The 21,519-nt window shown below is 45.7% G+C and overlaps 1 pseudogene; it reads left to right on the top strand.

The window, feature by feature from the left end:
- The first annotated feature begins 15,721 nt into the window (after nucleotides 1-15,721).
- Nucleotides 15,722-15,812, top strand: LOC136150992 (U6 spliceosomal RNA; annotated as a pseudogene).
- The last annotated feature ends 5,707 nt before the right edge of the window (nucleotides 15,813-21,519 follow it).

The following is a 21,519-nucleotide window of genomic DNA, read 5'->3' as shown; positions in this document are numbered from 1 at the left end:
TACGGAGCCAATAGTGACTTACCGAAGAACCAAAGTAGCACAGAGGGGTGACTCTGGGGTTGAGTATGTTAAAAATGTCTCCAGGCCAAGAAGGCACTGAGGGGGACATTAAATGGTTTTTTGATGCCCAGATTAGAAAATCTTTTTCTTTCTTGTTTGGGGAAACCCGGACTAGCTCTAGCAGCCAGGAGCCTGGACATAGCCACAGAGAACAAATCTGGATGGCCTCACAGGTGCGTTTCCTACCTTTCCTCGGTAGCTCTGCAGAGAGCTGGCTCAGCAGGTCTGAGTTAGCTCAGTGGAAGCACGGGCTGATGACCAGGTGCTGAGCTTTCCCAAGAGGGCCACTTCTTCCTTCACCAGGCAGCTCCCACGGCAGAGCTGGATGGCAGGGGCCCATCCTGGAGCCATCTGGCCCCAGTCCACCACGCCCAACACAGCTCGGGGGGTCAGGAGAGCTCAGAAAACTGCGTGATCTTTGCTATTTCCTGCTTGTAAGTGCTCTTGATGAATGTTGTGGGTTTTTTCCATTAACACCACATGACTCCATTGCAGAATGTCTGTGCCTCTCTGCAAGACACGGACATGGGAAGGAATTGACAAGACATCTGCAGATAAACAAATAAGATAGAAAAGTAAGAATTCAGAGGCAAGTAACCTAGACTGGTGGGGGTGTCTGCTGCATATGATGGTCTTTTGTGTCCTGTTGCCCTTTCTCAGTGTGTGGTCCTTAGATGCACAAAGTTGGGTGGCCGCTAAGACTGTGGTCCAGGCCACTGAGAGAGGCAGGGAGAAGAAATGAAAGGCAAGCAATTTCACAAGTGACACAAGAGCTGTAGTCATCACTTTTATTCACATTCCACTGGCAAGAACTTGGCCACGTAGCCATTCCTAGCTGTGAAGAGTCTGAGAAATGCAGTCTCTAGCTGACTCACCTTTAGCTGAGTCTAGGTAAAATTCCATCACTATGGGGGAAAAGGAGAGTAAATTTGGAGGAATACTCAGCCATCTGCCAAACTCTCCAACTTTGCTTTCCATCTTAGGAATCAGGTAGCAGTGACTTGAATTGCAGCTTCTCTTCCAATAAACCCCTTTTGCTAGGGTTTACTGGGTCCCTTTCCCCCTGGCCCGCTTTATAATATAGAGTTAAACTTTTCAGGTTAGTCAGAGCATCCAGACTAAAGAGAGAGGAGACAAAACGTCAGTCAGACCGCTCATCTGAGGCAGGTGGAAAGGCTGGTATTTATGACGAGCAGCTCAGTTACCAACCCCGTTCTGCATTGCTATTCTAATTCAGGTCAAAGTCCTTGATCCCTGGTCCTTTAAAGCCCATCTGTAACGTCAGCTCTCTTTCTCATTTCCCTGTTGAACCACCAATCCCACTAAAAACACTTAAATTACTTAATTCAAGTTATTTGATATGGCAACGACAACAGGCTATCTGGAGACTGTGTGCATGCTAAGTCGCTTCAGTCGTGTCCAACTCTCTGCAGCCCTATGGACCGCAGCCCACCAGGCTCCTCTGTCCCTGGGATTCTCCAGGCAGGAATACTGGAGTGGGTTACCATTCCCTCCTCCAGGGGATCTTCCCAAGAGAGGGATCAATGCTGCGTCTCCCACACTGGCAGACGGGTTCTTTACCAGTAGTGACACCTGGGAAGCCCATTTGGAGACTACCCACCATCTATACAGAAATTTTCATCTCTGATGGGAAATCTAAATTAATAAGTTTCAGTTACTTGGAGTTAACTTTTTTTTTTTACAGTATAAGTCTTTGATCTGAACATATCTTATTGATATCCCTAAGATTTTAATCATCAGTGAGGCATATTTGTTTTGCTCATCACTTGGAACCTTAGCTGGTTCACTGTGGGTGCTCCATAAATACTTAGTAAATGAATAAATGAACCTATTAAATGCCCAATGCTTTTATTTCTTAAGGAAGATAATGTATAAGTATATTTACATTTTTTCTAAGTTTAATTTTGAAATATTCTAAAGCATTGTTAACTATTTCAGATGCTCATGTATTAATACATTTGAGAGAAATTTTTCAGCAATAATGTTTGACACAAAAATTATTCCTGACTAGTATTGATACCACTTTTTAAACTCAATACTGTAACTGCCCCAATTCTCTCACTTCACAAGTTCATTCAAATCCAAACCACCCTATTTCGTGCTTCTCTGTAAAAAACCTCCCCTGATCATAGGAGCTCACTCTAAGCCCTTTTTTTCTGTACACTGATAGCACTTCTATACCTCTTGACCTTGGCATTTAATTGTTGTTCAGTCACCAAGTCATGTCCGACTCTTCGTGACCCCATGGACTGCAGCATGCCAGGCTGTCCCTCACCAGCTCCTGAAGTTTGCCCAAGGTCATGTCCATTGCATCAGTGATGCCATCCAACCATCTGGCCCTCTGTGGCCCTCTTCTCCTTCTGCCTTCTCTCTTTCCCAGCAGGCATTTAATTATCTGCTGCCTAAAATGGTTGACTACTTGTTTTCCTATATACCGTATTAGTGTTCTTTCTCTAAGACTATATAAATGTCATTACTGTATTTTAGTCATCCTTTAATCACATCAGCCCTGAGCACAGGATTTTGTATGCTGTTAGCTGAAAAATTACATCCCTTTTTCACTTTATCTTTTGGCTGTCCTGCACAGCCTGCAGGGTCTTAGTTCCCCAGCCAGGGATGGAACCCAGGCCATGGCAGGGAAGGCACTAAGCCCTAAGCACTGGCCCACCAGGGAACGCCCCTCCTTGTGATTCTTTATTTCTCATGCCTGTGTGCATGCTAAGTTGCTTCTGTCATGTCCAGCTCTGCGCAAAGCTATGGACTACAGCCTGCCAGGCTCCTCTGTTCATGGGAATCTCCAGGCAAGAGTACTGGAGCGGGTTGCCATGCCCTCCTCTTATTTCTCATAATTATAGCCGAATAATAACTGTTTCATGAATGCTTCGATCATTTATCTGGTGATTCTCCGAACAAGCCCTCAAACACTTGGCCAAAGTCCTTTGGCTGCTGAATAACTAGGTCTCCTTCCTGTGAGGCAACCAAACCTCCTGCTTTGGCGAGATCTTTCTACCACAAGCCATGACAGACTTTTATAATATGATTTTCAGAAGCTATGAAGATTAACTAGCAATGAAAAATCGATATGTAAAAACACAAATATCATCCCCCACCCTTTGAAAAAGAGAACAGGAAGGCAGCCCTAAAGATGTCTAACTTAAAATCACCATAGGACGTCCCTGATGGTCCAGCGGTTGAGAACCTGCCTGCCGATGCAGGGGACTCGAGTTCAGTCTTTGGTCCAGGAAGATGTCACGTGCTGCGGGGCAACCCAGCCCGTGAGCCACAGCGAGTGAGCCCGTGTGAGGCAACTCCTGTAGCTCACACGCCCTAGAGCCGCGTTCTGCAACAAGAGAAGTCATCACAGCGAGAAGCCTGCATACCCCGGCCAGAGAGGAGACCCGCTCAGCAGGAGAGAAAGCCTGACCACAGCAGCGGAGGCCCAGTGCAGCCAAAAATAAATGAACACAAGCTCTTAAAAATGACCACAGCTTGCTATGTTAGCTAACTTGAATTTTCCCCTCTATCAGGGTAGAACTAGAAACGGATGGAGCACTTATGACGTGCATGGTATTTTCAGCGCAGTCGTGGACATCTCGGGTGACCTTGGACATGTTTTGACTTGCTGTACTGCAATCTCTCACTGGGAGCGATAACCCTTCTAAGTTACAGATCCATCTAGGACTAAGAATAGATAACAAATATCTTTAAAGGACTGAGTCAGTGAAAAGAATAATACGCAACAACATCCTCAATGAGTGACCCAGGGAAAACCAATAGGTAGTTTAAGACAAAGAGTAGTCCAGAGGAGTTACTCTTGGCCCCTAGGTCAGCCCAGGTAGTGGGTGGCCTTGGGAAACTGAAGGCAGTTCATTAATCCATACAAGCATGATATCTGCAAAAAATAAAAGACTGACACAGCAGGTTTAAACAAAAATGTGTCACCTCACAAGACAGCAAGTCCAGGTGACAGGGTTGTTGGATTTAGTGATTTTGCCAAAAACCTGGTTCTTCCCTTCCCCCTCCTTTTTCCTTTGGCCATCATACTCATGGTCACAATACGACTGCCCAAAGCAACAAGCTTCCACTTCCATTCCACATTTGTGTCCAGTGGGAGAGAAGCAGGGAAAGCTTTCTTCCAGATCGTAGTAGATAAGCCCTACACTTCAGTCTGACCGGACCAAGAAAGGTTCTAAGTCCCCTCCTGGACCAGTTGCTTTTACCGGGTTAAAACATGCTCTGATTGGCTCAGACTAGTCAGCATCTCTTCTGGACTAGGAATGGGGAGACACTCGAGCAAAACCAAGGTTCTGATCCAGGAAGAAGGGAAACAGGGTGACTGCCAGCTCAGCCACCTTTAGTGTCCACTGCTCACCCAGGGTGAAAGCATTCAGTTTCCAAAAGCCCAGCTGGCTCCTCCTGCAATTAAAACAAAAGTTCAAACCCTTTTTGGAAGTGTGTGGAAGTGCAACTGAGAGCATAATGGCCTTCAGTCGTATCTTTTCTCCACAAAAATACTAAAACTACAACTGTTGTTCAGTTGCTAAGCCAAGTCTGACTCTTTGCGACCCCAAAGACTGTGGCCCACCAGACTCCTCTGTCCATGGGATTTCCCAGGTAAGAATATTGGAGCGGGTTGCCACTTCCTCCTCCAGGTGATCTTCCTGATCCAGCCATCGAACCTCATCTCCTGCATTACAGGTGGGTGGCTTGCCGCTGAGCCCCGATCATCTAGAAAGGAGAGAAAAAAGACAGGCTCTTTGTGGTGTTAACCTTTGAATTACATTGCAGTTCCCTGGTGGCTCAGATAAAGAACCCACCTGCAATGCGAGAGACCCAGGTTCGATCCCTGGGTGGGGAAGATCCCCTGGAGAAGGGAACGGCTACGCACTCCAGTATTCTGGCCTGGAGAATCCCATGGACTGTATAGTGCAGGGATCGCAAAGAGCCAGAGGCGGCTGAGCGACTTTCACTTCACTTGGCTTCACGCCAATAGGAGAGTCAGTGCAGCCCTGTCGCCCTCTACTGGAATCACAGCAAAATTGTTGACGGCAGCTTTATTCCTTCGCAAATCGAGTATGCAAAAAGCTTTTATTATTTTACTTAACATGTTTCTAGGTTCAAGTATGCAAAAAGTCCCCTTGTTTTCTGTTGATGGACTTCGATGTTCTTGTCCTGACTCCAGGGGAGTCACTGTGGTGAAGAAAGGAAATACCGTGAGATCAATCTAGGTCAAAGCCACATTAATCATATGGAGCCCCTCAGGGAGTCTGTTAGGATGGAAGAGTGGGTGAGGCTATGGGGCCCCCTCAGCAGCACTTGAAGGCAAAAGGAGAAGGGGCGGCAGTGGATGAGATGGTTGGATGGCATCACCAACTCAATGGACAGAGCTTGAGCAGACTCGGGGAGACAGTGAAGGACAGGGAAGCCTGGATTGCTGCAGTCCGAGGGGTCACAGGGAGCTGGACACGACTGACCAGCAGCAGCAGCAGCCTCACGTGGTCTGAAGGCCGAATACGAAACACAAGGACTTTGCCGTTGTCCTCAAAGCGACTGGACCACTAAATGAATGTAGTTTGCAATCAAATGGTCCTCTGGCATTTACAAAACATTTTACAAGATTCACTGGGCCCCAAGAAGGAACTCAGAAGCAGACTTAGGTTACTACTTGTGCTTCATCAGTGAGGAACCCGAGGCCTTGAGACATCATTTTCCCCAGGATATGTAGCTAATAAATAGGAAAATTTGGGCTTTCAGTCCCAGGGCCCATGCTTTTTCATTGACTCTATATCCTGCTTTCCCTTCCTGGCTGCTCTGTAAAATGATTTTGTTATCTTACTTAACATGTTTCCCAAGGCAGTCTGATGACAACTCAGATCTTTTAGTTAATTAGTTCCGGATTTTTCCCTGCTAATTTGAGAAACTGATTCATTAGCATGAAATAAAGGGTTTTTCTGGCAATGGTTAAGAATGAATTCTTTGAGTGAGAAGCCACATTTGGAACTATTCAACTCTTGAAGAAAAGAAAGAATGTAATTTAATTGTATGACTAAATAAACAACAGGCTTAAACTGAACTCATGAGTCAATGTCCAGCAGAAAAGGACAGTTGTGCAATTTAATATGTGACAACGCAATTTAATGTTCTAGGGGTAGACAATTTTTCCCTTCTTCCATTCTAGGTTCTTTGGCTGGTCTAATAATTAAGACGTAAGACAGATTAATAAGAGAACAACCAAATTTAATTTTGCATATATAGGTGTCCCACAAAAATTTTAGACCCAGAGTTAAGTTGGGCAACTAGGACTTCTATGTCATCCTCGGTCAAGCATTGGGCAGGGGTACTTCCCTGGCAGTCCAGTGGATAAGACTGTGCATTTTCAAGGCAGGGGGCAGGGATTTGATCCCTGGTCGGGGAACCAGGATCCCACATGCAGTGCAGCCAAAACAAAGAATTGGACCACTGGCCTGGGTCTTCCAAAGGGAGGAGGGTAATTCACAAGAAGATAAGAGGAGCTGGTATTTGATGTTTAGATGTTCATCCTTCCATGTAGATAGGTCGTTCAGATAAAATGTTGTCTCTAGCAGGATCTCTGCACCAGGCCCCCTATCTAAGGTCTTTTAGGCAGTTAAGGGAAAGTAAAAGCCTTCCCTGAGTCTGCTGGGTCTTGACTGCCTTCAGTTCAAAACAATCTACATGCCAAAGTGGCCTATTTGGGGGTGACCTATTCGGCTCCCCTTCACTATTTAACTTTTTTCAGCATGTCACTTTCTTGACTCACAGATTAACTTTGTTTGCATATAATTTAGTAAAATAAGTTAACAAATTCTATTTTTTCCTTTGAACCTGTTAAGAAATCTTTTTAAACAGCAAGTCTCAGACTATATTCGTCTCCGTGTTTTCAGATGACGTGGTTCTCTGCTTTAAGGAGAGAGAAGGTACTGGAGATTGAGTCAGTAACGTGGGATCGTAGTGACTTGGGATGACACTGTAGCCTGGGTCCACCTTCTGCCCTCTGAGAGTTGGGGCTAGGGTTTCTCTGGGGCCTCTGCAATCTCTCTCCTCCATGCCCCTGCCACCCCACCGAGAACACACCCAGGACAGCTCAAATGTGAACATTGCAGGCTTGTGGAGGGTTGTAGCCCTTCACTGGCGGTGGCTCGAGCGTACAGAATCATGACTATCCCGGCTGGGAAACGTGCTGGGGCTCCCCAGGTTAACTTACCTCATTTAGCAACAGAACACAGCTCCAGATGGGTTCTTTGGTTTTAGCTGCTTTTTCCAAGTGGCTACAAAGTCATAGGAGGTTCTGGTTTTATTAGTTCCATTTAGGTACAACTGGTAATTTCCTGTTTTTAGTGAATGTTGGAGAGAGAGCCGGCCAATCCCTGGTGATGTGGTCTTTGGATCCATGACTCCTGCTTTTAACTACTCTGTGGGTTGCATGCTAAGTCACTTCAGTTTGTGTCCATTCTTTGCGGCCCTGTGGACCATAGCTCCCCTGGCCACGGGATTCTCCAGGCACTAACACTGGAGTGGGTTGCCATTTCCTCCTCCAGGGCATCCTCCCAACCCAGGGATCGAACTTGCATCCCTTACATCTCCCGTATTGGCAGGCGGGTTCTTTACCACCGATGTCACGTGGGAAGCCAGTCAACTGTTCTATAGAAAATGCTGAAGAGAGCAGCTGCAGGTGGTTTTCTCAGCTGGTTCTTGAGTTGTGTATTCAGTTGTTTCAGAAGTTGCTGAGTGAAGTTTCATCTAACTTTAGGATGTCCACAGCTCACACTCTGAAACCTCAGTGTTAGGGAAATGTAATTTTTAGACATAACTCTTTTGCTTAAAAACCATGTTTTACTTTCAGGTCAATTTACAGGCATTAGTTTGTTGATCCCTAGTAATTTTTTTGAACTGAAGTACAGTTGATTTACAACGTCTCAAGTGTACAGCAAGGCGATTCAGTTACATACGCATTTGTATGTATGACTTTGCAGAGTCTTCTCCACCACAGGTTATCACAAGCTATTGAATATAGTGCCCTGTGTTGTGCAAGGAGGTTCGTGCTGTTTATTTATCTTATATGTAGTAGTGTGTGTCTGTTCATTCCAAATTCCTCACTGACCTCTACCCTGCGGCTAGTGATTTTTAAATCCCAGTGGAAAGCTGGTCTGTCCAGCCCCACCTGTCCACAGCCGGTCCTGCAAACTCCTTCCCCAGCTCAGCTATTCACGGCCTCAGACAGAAGGAGGTGGCCGCTGAGGCGCCGAAGGGGTCTGCTAAGAAGCAAGTGCAAACTGCTCAGGCGCTGAGGACAGAGACATTTAGTAAATGACCAAATGGCCTTGGACCTGGGGATGCTCTCCTCTTAGCCTTCAATGCCATGGGCATTTCCCGCATCAGTTGGACACCAGGCTGTGTGTCCTGGGAAAGGCAGCCATAGGTGGGAGCTCCTGGGATCTGTTCCAGTGGGCTGGTGGTTTTGATTATTGTGCAATTACAAAGTTTACACCAGGAATATGGCTGGCTCAGCCATGTGACAGCAAGCCTCTGGGACGACCACTAGCTTTTAGGCAAGCTTTCAGTTTCTGTTACATCTGTTAGATAACATGCCAAAGAATTTGAATATAGCAACCCTCCCACGAGGAAATAAAGGCTGAAGACAGTTCCTGTAATGTGGGCGGCTAGGAGGAGGTATAATGACAACTTCTTAGAAGGACAGATGGCACAATAGTAGCAGCTCAGATTAGAGCCAACTCTACCTGTGTTCAAATCCCAGAGATGCTATTTATAGCTGTGTGGCTTCTGGGTGGTAAACCTGCCCAGGCTTCAAGTTCTTCATCTGTAAGATGGAAATGATGGCAACAGTGCTCATTTCTTGGGGAGGTAAATGACGTGTGAAACGTTCCACTCTAGTCTCAAGGGAAACCTGTGGATCCGTCACAGACACCACCCACCTTGCACTTAGAGCTTTAAGCCAACAGTCTCCCACTGGCTTCTCACAACAGCCCTAGGAGGTTGGCTAGGTAGGCATTGATGCCTCTCTTTTACCCCTAAGGAAGCTAAGAGCCCAAGACAGTTCTCTGCTGTAAAATGTCCATCAGGAGAGGCTCATCTCCAAACTGCAGATGTGCATTTTCCAACCAAGCCTATTTTCTTTGGTTGCCACTGATAGATAAAAACCTTTTAAAAATACTTTTGTTTATTTCTTTTTATGTTTGGCTTTGCAGGATCTTCATGGCTGTGCAGGCTTTCTCTAGTTAGAGCAAGCAGGGGCTACTCCCTAGCTGTGGAGTTCGGGCTTCTCACTGGGGCGGCTCCTCTTCTTGAGGACCCCGGGCTCGAGAACACAGGCTCAATAGTTGTGGCGAATGAGCTTCGTTGCTCCGCGGCGTGGGGCATCTTCACCACTGAACCCCCAGGGAAGCCTGATAACAACTTTTTTAAACTGCATGAATTCTGCTTCATCCTACCAACTTCTACAAATTCCTCACTCACCCCCTGTGTCCAACGAAAGCAAACTTCAAGTGTATGTTTGCCACCTCTGAGCTTTAGCCCAGGAAATTATTTTCTTTTTTTTTTTTTTTAAGACTTTTTGATGTGGACCCCCCCCCCCATTTTTTGTCTTTATTGAATTCAATACAATGTTTGTTTTATGTTTTTTTGGCTGAGAGGCATGTAGAATCTTAGCTCCCCAAACAGGTATAGAACCCTCACACCCTGCATTCGAAGGTGAATTGATGCTGGCCAAAATCTTGGCTTTCTCTGTCACTGAAGCGGAATTTTAAAAATATGGAAATACCGTCTGGAAGAAATAGAAAAGAAGCTTTAATTCTCAGCTGTCGGAGAGGGGAACACAGTGGGTTCATGCCTCAAGAACTGTGCCCGCCTCCATGAGGAGTCTAGGCGCTTGTATTAGAAGAGGGTTCGCAGTCAGGAGTCTGTGATGAGGAACAAAGGTGTTGGGAACTTGATTTCTTCCTCTTGCATCGTGTCAAAGACAGTCATAGGCTGGCGCCAGTAACCCAGTAAGTGACTCTGGCCGTTCAGTGGCTCCTCAGCCTTCTCTCTGACATATTATCCTAGGGGAAGGGTGCTGTAAGGATAATGTATTTAGCATACGGTCAAAGGCAAGTAGATGTGAAGTGTAGCTCCTGCAGTTAGGGGACAGAAAAGCAAACTTAGCCACAGACATGCAGAGTTAGAAGCGGTTAAAGTGAAAAAGACTAGGAATGTCAGGCTTGCTCATTGTTCTAGTTCTCGTCTTTGTTCTCAGTAAAGGGAAAGAAAAAAAAGCTCTTTCCTCTTTTTCTTTCCTTTTCACTTCAACAGAAGTCGTAACCCCTGGGCCGCCAGGGGAGTCCCTAATCCAGGAGCCTCTCAACGAACGTGTTTCTGCGCGATGTCAGGCACGCACACCTGCTAGTTTGTTTATGAGTTACAAAGTCACTCTTTGTTGACCGCCATTATTATAAGACGCTTTATTTCTCCAAACCGGAAATAATCCAAATGTCTCCCACATGAGAAGGGATGAAGAAACCATGGTTTATTCAAACAAGAGGCTACTTCTCTGCGGCAAATAGGAATGAACCACAGATACATGTAACAACATGACTTCATCTCAAAAATGTTATATTAAGTGAGAAAAGCCAGACGCAGAAGGGAACCTACCTTAAAATCCCATTTATATGAAGCTTTAGAAATGACAGAACAAATTTAATGGTGACAGAACTCAGAATATTGGATGTCAGGTCAGGGGGAGGTGAACACAAGGAATGATTAGAAATGCGGCATGTAGGGGCTTTATGAGAGGTGTCAGAAATGTTCTGTCTCTTAATAGGAAGGCAGGTTAAGCAGAATGTACTTTAAAAGTCACTGAACTGTACACTTAAAGTCTGTGCATTTTACTGCAAGTAAATCATATCTCAATAAAAGCTGTCAGCTGTAGGTGGTTATACAGTTATGATTGATTAGAAGGAAAGTGACTTCCCTGGAGGTCCAGTGGTTAAGACTTCACCTTCCACTGCAAGAGGCGCAGGTTTGATCCCTGGTTGGGGAACTAAGATCCCACATGCCTCGTGGCCAAAAAAAAGAAAAAACCAAAACAGAAAAGAAAAGCAATATTGCAACAAATCAATAAAAGACTTTAAAAATGGTCAACATCATAAAAAATCTTTATGGTAAAAAAGGCAACTTTCCCAGAAATACAGGTATGACTAGGCATATAATTGGGAAGGGTTAATTTTGAATTTATGCTGGATCTGCTTCTGTAACTTTAACCCTCATTTTGCCACTTTTGTTATTGTGGTGGTGGTTTAGTTGCTCAGTCGTGTCTGATTCTTTGCGACCCCATGGACTGTAGCCCGCCAGGCTCCTCCCTCCTGGGATTTTCCAGGCAAGAGTACTAGAGTGGGGTGCCATTGCCTTCTCCAGGGGAACTTCCCAACCCAGGGATCAAACCCTGGTCTCCTATATTGCGGGAAGTCTCCTGCACTGCAGGCGGATTCTTCACTGGCACCAAGGAAGCCCCTTTGTTACTACAGGTAAACATAATGGCCTGCCTCAGGGAGATAGCCCGAGCTGCCCACCTTTGAAGGACAGTAAGGAAGTGAATGGAGAAGGCAAGCGCACCCCACTCCGGTACTCTTGCCTGGATAATCCCATGGACGGAGGAGCCTGGTGGGCTGCAGTCCATGGGGTCGCTAAGAGTCGGACACGACTGAGTGACTTCACTTTGACTTTTCACTTTCCTGCATTGGAGAAGGAAATGGCAACCCACTCCAGTGTTCTTGCCTGGAGAATCCCAGGGACGGGGGAGCCTGGTGGGCTGCCCTCTATGGGGTCGCACAGAGTCGGACACGACTGAAGTGACTTAGCAGCAGCAGCAGCAGCAGCAAGGAAGTGAAACTAACACAGCCCCCTGCCTGAGGCTTGCCATTCTAGGGTAACTGTCAAGGACTGAATAGCCATTTTACTTTGTTTCCTCACCTCCCTCACCTCTACCATCTCTGATCCATAAGAGAACCTGGCAACCAGGCCCCAACAAGATAGTTATTTTGAGACACTAGGCTGCCATCTTCTTGGTCAGCCGGCTCCTGAATAAAGTCCCTTCCTTATCCCAACACTTCGTCTTGGATTCTTTGGCCCATCCTGCGGCAAGCAGAGCGAGCTTGGACTCAGTAACAAGCCAACTGTTTAGATGCCCATGTTCATGCAGGCAAGTGGTTGGGTGGCATCACTGACTCAATGGACATGAGCCTGAGCAAACTCTGGGGGATGGTGAAGGACAGGGAAGCCTGGAGTGCTGCGGTCCATGGGGTCGCAAAGAGTCAGACACGACTGAGCGACTGAGCAACAATTCATACAGACGATTGACTAACATTGAAGAGACAAGAGCAGCATAATGTGGTAGAAAATAAAAGACGCCTTTGTTCTTGGGCGCTACAACATTAAGGTAAGCAGTATCTTGAATCAAGCGGTCCAGATTACTAACTCGTTTAGGGACCCATTGTTAATTTACAACGTTGTTTTTAAATGTAGTCTGTTTTCTTTAGTTAAAAAGATGCTCCAGAACAGTAAACTCCACCTATCCTATCTTACTCTGATATTCTTCTTGTTTTCAATACATATATATTTCATATTTGCCTACTGACTCGATTTTTTATTTATTTATTGGATTTTTTAAAAGTATTCAAACTCAGAAGAACCTCTCCTCTCCTCTGGGGTCACATTTACATCCCCTCAGCCAGCAAGATGTCTCAAAACAAGGCACTCTTGTTGTGGTGAGGATGGGGGTGACTGGTGCAAATCCTTCTTGCGCCTGGGAAAACAACTAAGATGATGAATCATGTCCTGCTCTCTTGAATGCGGTAATCAAACTTCCTCTCGAGGGTGGGGCTTACAGGCCAGCTTGTCCTCTGGAGAGACCGCTCAGGGAACAATCACCAAATAAGCGGCTGGTGGGAGCGGACTCTGGGACTCCAGAGTCTACCCCAAGGAGAACTGCCCTAAATTTCCCGACCCCACTGCTTTCTCTCCTAACTGGCAGAGTTGCAGGGAAAGGCAGAATTCCTCCCTCTCCCAAAATAAGCAACGATGGGGACTCACTGCCCGGGTCCTATTTCCAGGCTCAGAAACACTCCAAGTCTCCCTGAGGTTAGTTGTAGCTGAAGCTCTAGACATGACCCCAGCACATTAGAAAGACCCATCTCTCTCTGTCTGCTTCCCCCTTGAGATAGAACGGGAAGGGGTGTGCATGAGAGGCAGGGAGACCAGAGGCGTCAGCCAGCCATGGCCTGAGAGAGCAGCTTCCCTGTAGTTCCTAACTGGTGCCTCAGAAGATCCCGGGAGGAGGGCATCGCAAGCCACTCCGGCATTCTTCCCTGAAGGATCCCATGGACAGAGGAGCCTGGCAGGCTGCAGTCCACGGCGTCACAGAGTCAGACTTACAGCACTGCGCATGGAACCCGTTCGGCGGTGTGGCAGGAACTGCTCCAGCCTATGCTCTGTATGTTCCCTTTCTTTCGGCATTTCCTCTTTGGGGGTTAGGTATAAGCCTATGCAGGATAAATACATCTCCCAGCATTCTTTGCAGGTGGGTGTGGCCAAGGGACCCAGTTCCGGCCAGTGGGAAGTGTGTGACAGCCTCCTGGAACTTTCCTTGAAAGGTGACAGGCACGCTCCCTTTCCCCTTCATCCCCTTAAGCATCCTGCTTCTCCAGTGGCAGAAACGATGGCTGGTGGTCCAGCGGTTAAGATGCTATGCTTCCACTGCATGGGGCCCAGGTTTGATTCCTGGTCGGGAAACTGGGATCCCTCATGTCATGTGGCAGGACTAGGAAAAATAATAAAATAAAAATTTAAAAAACAATGATGGCTTAAGCTCCTGCCACCGTCTTGAACCATGAGGTCAAGGGCCACACTCTAGGGCTGCATACAGTGAGTGAGAAAGCCCCAGTTTTCTGTCCCTGAGGTCTATACGGAGGGAGCTGATGAACTGTCTGGACTGCCTCTTCTAGACTTCTTTCTTCTGGAACCCTTGTTCTTTCACTGGTTACTGAGTCTAATTGAAACAGCAAGTCACCGAGAACAGAGGCAACCTGGGAGGTATTCCATGACATGAAGAAATTTTTTCAAAGGAGTTTTCCTGAGGCCAGAAATACACCCCATGGTGCTCAGTGAATAGCATGATTCAGTGAAGAATCCTGAGAGCTGGGCCATCTCATTCCAACTTCAGAGAGAACCCATGAAGTACCAGGATCGGGGTATTCACAGGTGCCCAGGGCGTCAGGGGGCTGAGAGGGTGAAATCAGGAGCCAGACGGACAACCCAGATCACAGGTTGCCACTAGTTCTGCATAGTCTGATGGATGCTAACCAATTTAGGGTATCTGCACAAGATACTTTAGTCCATGTTAGGGTATTACTTTTTCTTTAATAACTGCAGCAGCAGTCATCTACATAAAGCCTGTTACTCAGCCTCTCTGGCTATGTCTTTTTATCTGCAAAATGAAGGGTGAGACATCTCCCCAGAAAGTTGGCCCCCCGACACGCCAGCTGGTCCATGACAGTTTTCATCTGCTCTTTTGATGAAAATGTCAGGGTAAAGAACAGACTAGAAGGATTCTATATTCTGAGATCACGTCTTCCTACACTTTCAGGGTGAAAATTTTTGCTGTTGATTTAGAAATGATTGCGGGCTTTCCAGGTGGTGAAGAATCCACCTGCCAATGTAGGAGACACAGGTTCCATCCCTGGGTTTGGAAAATGCCTTGCAGGAGGAAATGGCAAACCACTCCAGTCTTCTTGCCTGGAGAATCCCATGAACAGAGGAGCCGGGCGGGCTACAGTCCGTAGAGTCGAAGAGTCAGACACAGCCGAACAGCTGAGCGCTAGAAATGATTGCAGTTACAGATGCAATTAGAGATTGGTTTGTGGCTGTGGTTTTAAATATTTTCACTTGGAAAACTTGAAAGTTGGCTCGTCCTCTCCTTCTTCCCTCTCCTCTCCTTCTTCCTCCTCCTCATCCCCTTCCTTCTCCCCTTCGTCTATTTTTTAATTTTCTGAACTGAATTCTTCAGACCCTCTAACTCATTCCTCCCGTCCACACTAAGAGGCCAGAATTATCCTCTTTTTTTTTTTCAGATAGAGAGATTAAAGCTCAGAGAAATTAATTAAATTGCTCAAGGTCACATAGCTGGCAAAATGCGTTCACTTCACATTTAGCTTCCTGCTTCCATACTGAACATGAATAAGATAAGTGAAAGATAAAAAGAAAAGAAATTAGATGAAAAGATAAGGCATCCTCTTTTCTAATTACAAAGCTATAATACAGTACCTTTGAAGCAATTTCTCTACAAACAGCAGAGTTTAAAAAAACATTTTGGCAAAAATTGTACATGTGTCCTTACATGTAAAAGGTGTAACTATGAGGAAAATATCTTAGTTTGGGGACATCTTTACAAAAATAGATGAAGTACAACTATCTCCTTCTTCTCCAACATTTCAATAAAAAAGACGATAGTCAAGGGTAACTGAAATTAAAATAAAAATACAAAGCCTGAGATTTTGGAGAGAAGAAATTTCTATAATCTATATGTAGCACAATGTCTAGTGCATAGTGAGTGTTTATAATTAGTAGCTTCAGTGCTCACTTTGGCAAATATATACTAAAATCAGAAGAATACAGAGATTAGCATGCCCCCTGCTCAAGGATGACAAGAAAATTCCTATTTTTATGTATAACTAGAAACTAATAAAACATTATAAATCAACTACACTTCAGTTTAAAAAATAGCTTTCACTCCTTCTTTCCATCAAATTAATGAGCAAAGAGCATGTGCCAACACTGTTATGCACCTTGGACTACAGCAGCTGAGAAGTTAGACGGAAGCCCTGCCCCTCGGAGCTGACCTTGCAAGGCTTGTCACACCTGTGATGGCGTCCGCGGCTGCAGCCCTCACTCACAGGCCCTCTCTCTGCTCACAGAAGGAAGGAGAGAGGTCCGTGGCCACGCTCCGCTCTGCAGCCCTTCAAGGCCACGGCAGCTGGACGAGGTGGGTAATCGGAGATACAGGGCGGCAGCTGCCGGCTTCCTTCTGGGTGCAGAGGAGGGGTGCTCTCTGGGGGAAAGGAAAGGTGATGGGAAGGAGGGACTGGGTAAAGGCGGGAGGTCAGAAGAGGCTGGCAACCAGAGGACCAGGACCTGGGTCTAGACTCTTCCTTCAAGCGCTTTGGGCAAATCTGATGTTGGAGCAGAAAACCAAAGCTCTACATGGTAGAACCTGCCTGCCTGTCCCTCCCACCTCTGGCCTCCATTCCCCCCGTGCCAGGAGGCCAGGTACCTTCTGGATTAAGGAATGTTGATAGGAGAAGATGGAAACTTCCCCTGGGCCCGTTGTTTCTCAGACCACACAGCTTTCTGGTGGGAAACCGTGAACATGAAAAGGTTTGGGGGCCAGAAGTCCCAGTTCTATTTCTGGCTTGTATCTTCCCATCTTCACCTCTTACCTCTTCTAAACCCTATTTCAGCAGCTCCCACTCCCAGAGTAGACCCTGAAACAACCCCCAGAGAACCTCTTGGGTTCCAGGGAACACAGTTTGCAAACCATGCAAAACTCTCCCCTCCCCCCAATTTATTTCAGACTTTGGTACCAGCCTTTTAAGAAGAGTTACTTTTATTAACAACAACCACCACCAAAAAGAGAGTTGGGATTATAAGAAAATCATGAACTCTGGGGGTGGGGCTCAGGCATTGAGACTTTCTCAACAGCTTGCCAGGTGACTAATCCAAGCCTGGGAAGCATGGATTAAGGAGAATCATCGAAACATCATGGAAACGCCTCAATGCACAAAAGTATAACATGAGTTAAAGATAAGTTATGCTTTGGGAAGGGAGAGGATGTAAGGGAAAGTCACAAAGGGGAGGCGACATCTGAGCTTAACTTTAAATAGTGAGGGGGGTCTCTAGGGCCTCCCTGCTTAAGATGTGGTCTGCAGGCCAGCAGCACTGACGTCTCCAGGCCGCTTGTTAGAAACACATAATCCTGGAACTTTTCTGGCGGTCCAGTGGTTCACACTATGCACTCCCAATGCAGGGGAGTTCAATTCCTAATTGGGGAACTAAGATCCCACCTGCCCCAACTAAGACGTGGCTCAGTCAAATAAAAATTTCTTAAAAAGAATGAAAGAAACGCATAAGCCAAGGTCCCCTCCCAAACCTACTAAATGAGAATCTGCATTTTAACAAGGTCTCAGGTTATTAATGGGCACGTTTAATGTGAGATACCTTGGGCTAAATGGACTAAAGTGCACTCTCCAATAAACCTGGTCAGTTTCGTTTCAACGTGACATACTACACCTGAAGCTGGTTTTTCAATTTATCTTTTCTTTTTTTTTTCCTTTATTTTTATTAGTTGGAGGCTAATTACTTTACAATATTGTAGTGGTTTTTGTCATACATTGACATGAATCAGCCATAGAGTTACACGTGTTCCCCATCCCTATCCCCCCTCCCACCTCCCTCTCCACCTGATTCCTCTGGGTCCTCCCAGCCCACCAGGCCCAAGCACTTGTCTCATGCATCCAGCCTGGGCTGGTGATCTGTTTCACCATAGATAATATACATGTTTCGATGCTGTTCTCTCGAAACATCCCACCCTCGCCTTCTCCCACAGAGTCCAAAATTCTGTTCTGTCTCTTTTTCTGTTTTGCATATAGGGTTATCGTTACCATCTTTCTAAATTCCACATATATGTGTTAGTATACTGTAATGATCTTTATCTTTCTGGCTTACTTCACTCTGTATAATGGGCTCCAGTTTCATCCATCTCATTAGAACTGATTCAAATGAATTCTTTTAAACGGCTGAGTAATATTCCATGGTGTATATGTACCACAGCTTCCTTATCCATTCATCTGCTGATGGGCATCTAGGCTGCTTCAATGTCCTGGCTATTATAAACAGTGCTGCAATGAACATTGGGGTGCAGGTGTCTCTTTCAGATCTGGATTCCTCGGTGTGTATGCCCAGAAGTGGTATTGCTGGGTCATATGGCAGTTCTATTTCCAGTTTTTTAAGAAATCTCCACACTGTTTTCCATAGCGGCTGTACTAGTTTGCATTCCCACCAACAGTGTAAGAGGGTTCCCTTTTCTCCACACCCTCTCCAGCATTTATTGCTTGTAGACTTTTGGATAGCAGCCATCCTGACTGGCATGTAATGGTACCTCATTGTGGTTTTGATTTGCATTTCTCTAATAATGAGTGATGTTGAACATCTTTTCATGTGTTTGTTAGCCATCTGTTAGTCTTCTTTGGAGAAATGTCTGTTTAGTTCTTTGACCCATTTTTTGATTGGGTCATTTATTTTTCTGGAATTGAGCTGCAGGAGTTGCTTGTATATTTTTGAAATTTATCCTTTGTCTGTTGCTTCGTTTGCTATTATTTTCTCCCAATCTGAGGGCTGTCTTTTCACCTTGCTTATAGTTTCCTTTGTTGTGCAAAAGTTTTTAATTTTCATTAGGTCCCATTTGTTTATTTTTGCTTTTATTTCCAATATTCTGGGAGGTGGGTCATAGAGGATCCTGCTGTGATTCATGTCGGAGAGTGTTTTGCCTATGTTCTCCTCTAGGAGTTTTATAGTTTCTGGTCTTACATTTAGATCTTTAATCCATTTTGAGTTTATTTTTGTGTATGGTGTTAGAAAGTGTTCGAGTTTCATTCTTTTACAAGTGGTTGACCAGTTTTCCCAGCACAACTTGTTAAAGAGGTTGTCTTTTTTCCAATTTGTCTTTTAAAATAAATCCCAAACCTAATATTCTCAAAGTTGACCCACATGCCATGTCATGATGACATCTGCAGGTCTGAAAGTCAGGACTGAATATTTTAATGAATCCGCTGATGGAGAGTATGTTTATACTACAGGTGTCGATTGCCCTCAGGTAGCCCTGGAGGTTGGACGGGCTGGGACATAGGTCCCTCTGGCATGGGATTTAGCTCTCGGTGCAAATAGGCCAGTGCTCTTGCCCTCCGACACGTGCTGGGCGCACAACCTTCCCTGTGGGTGCCATTTTCACTTACGTCACATTTCTTCGTGATCGGTGTGGAGTCAGGGGTAGAAGGTTGGGGATATATAGACTGCGCTGAATGGCTGCTGGTCCCACAGCTTAGCTTCTGGTTTCAAGGAGCTAAGCCCGAGTGCTAGTTTAACTCTGAATTCCAACTGACTGTTAGGATAACTCCAGGCAGACATGTTTCAGCACAACCCAGGCCAGTTGGGGGTGTTTTTTTTTTTTTCCAGCCGCTTCTCTATGTAAAGAAATAAATCACTTTTTTGCCTGAAAATACCATGAGCAATGAATTATTTCATGCAGGTCCACCTACCTGATGGGTTGAACACAATTATGGAAGATAGCACATTTCAGTCGGTGTGTAGGATGAAAATCCCTAAGACCCCCGTGAGGTTGATGTGAGAGATGAATTAGGACCCACACAGTCAGCTCTCAGCTCGTGCTCTTTGGAGCAGAGAGTGCACCCCACACTCCTTTTACGCAGTGCAGCTGCCCTGCCCAGAGAGACGTGGGATCCTAGCTTCCCCACCAGGGGTCCAAGCTACACTCGCCTGCAGAGGAAGTGCGGAGTCTCAACCACTCAACGCTGCTGCTTCCCAAGCTGGGTCCACAGACCCGGTAACCAGGTTACAGACACCACCCTTGGACCACCTCCACCAACTCCAACAGAAGAGTTTGAAGAACCCACCATTAAAACCACAACCCTCATCCAGGCCAGGTATGCCGTAGTGTTCTTTTGAAGTCCTCCAAGAAAACAAGAGTCTATAAAACCATCTCCTATTGTAAAGAGCAGTTCTCTGAGCATTTTTCCTTCTACCTACATAAACCTTTTGTACTTGAGAGAATGGTTCCTCTTCTTTGTCAAGGAAGGCCTTCATCTATCTGCACGATTTTTAAAAATTATTTGTTTATTTGGCTATGTCAGGTCTTCATCGAAGCACTCGGGATCTTTAGTTGTGGCAGGTGGGATCTCTGTTCCTGGGACCAGGGATTGAACCCGTGCACCCTGCACTGGGAGCATGGAGTCTTAACCACTGGAAACCAGAGAAGTCCCCTACATTCATGACTGATCCCATCTGGCCTCTGGCTTCCATCTTGCCTCGCTTGTTCACAGTCTTTACCCTTCTCAATTTTTATGCTATTATTTGTCCCCAGCCCTCCCCTCCCCCACTTGAGAGTATTCCTTCTTACTGTATCTGTGACTGTATCCTTCTATGTAGGTAGAAGGAAAAATGTTCAGAGAACTGCTATTTACATTAGGAGATGGTTTTAGACTCTTGTTTCCTTGGAGGACTTCAAAAGAACACTATGGCATACCTGGCCTGGATGAGGGTTGTGGTTCTAATGGCGGGTTCTTCAAACTCTTCTGTTGGAGTTGGTGGAAGTGGTCCGAGAATGGTGTTTATAACCCAGCTACCAGGTCTGTGGACCCAGCTTGGGTTCTTCTATTTCTCTGATCAGCATTCCTCTTCCCACCTAAATAAGTACTCCTGAGCTTTTATCTCCAGACCTCCTCTCTTCTGCTTTTCTTCTGAGGAGTTTTGTTCCCCCTGATAGAGCTTCCTTGAGCACATCTGGGATGATAGTCCCAAATCTTTATTCCCTTCAGCCCTAGACCAGCCTTTGTAAGTTTTTACTTGACATCTCCATTTGCCTGCCAGACCCAGACTCCTCACCTTCCACTGGACTAGCTTCTCCCTCTGGCTGCCTGGTCTAAGTCAATATCAGGACACAGGCTGCAATTCTAAACATCACCTAGCTTAACATTAACTTTTCCCACTATCATCATCATTATTTTCCTGTCTCATTGGTTCCCTGAAACTCAGCAGCTTTCCATTTTTTAAATTCATGGTTTCCCTTCTGCAGAGGCAAGAACAAAATCAAACTGGTTTTGAAGAGTCCTAACTTTCTAAACTTGCTTACAACCCAGAGTTCTGATTTTCTTTGACATTCGTGGGTGCAGACAAGACCCATCCAGTTTCTTCCCCGGGTTTATTCTAAGTGGAATGAACCTAGAAGGACCCTTGACACTGAGGTCCTAGAACTGCTAGGATGCGAACCCAAGACTTTGGTACATTTGGTGGAGTGTTTGCTCCCAGTTCCCTGAACACACCCAAGCTTTCCTTCTGCCATGTTAATATTCCCTTCCCTCCTTTCCTATTAGTTGAAATTATATCTAGCCATTGCTCAAAGTTTACTATAAACAGCAGAATCTGTAATGTCTCCCTCCTTTGGACCATTTTAAACCATGCCTATTATGAGTGTGAACTTTGTTATCTTCTGTCTTTCTTTTTTTTTCGTCACTCTGCATAGCCTTGTGGGATCTTAGTTCCCTCACCAGGGATTGAACCTGGGCCTCAGCAGTGAAAGCAGCA

Source organism: Muntiacus reevesi, chromosome 19 (assembly GCF_963930625.1).
Source record: "Muntiacus reevesi chromosome 19, mMunRee1.1, whole genome shotgun sequence".
Lineage (NCBI taxonomy): Eukaryota > Metazoa > Chordata > Mammalia > Artiodactyla > Cervidae > Muntiacus > Muntiacus reevesi.
Note: the sequence above shows the minus strand (reverse complement) of the source record. Positions and strands in the feature narration are given on the sequence as shown.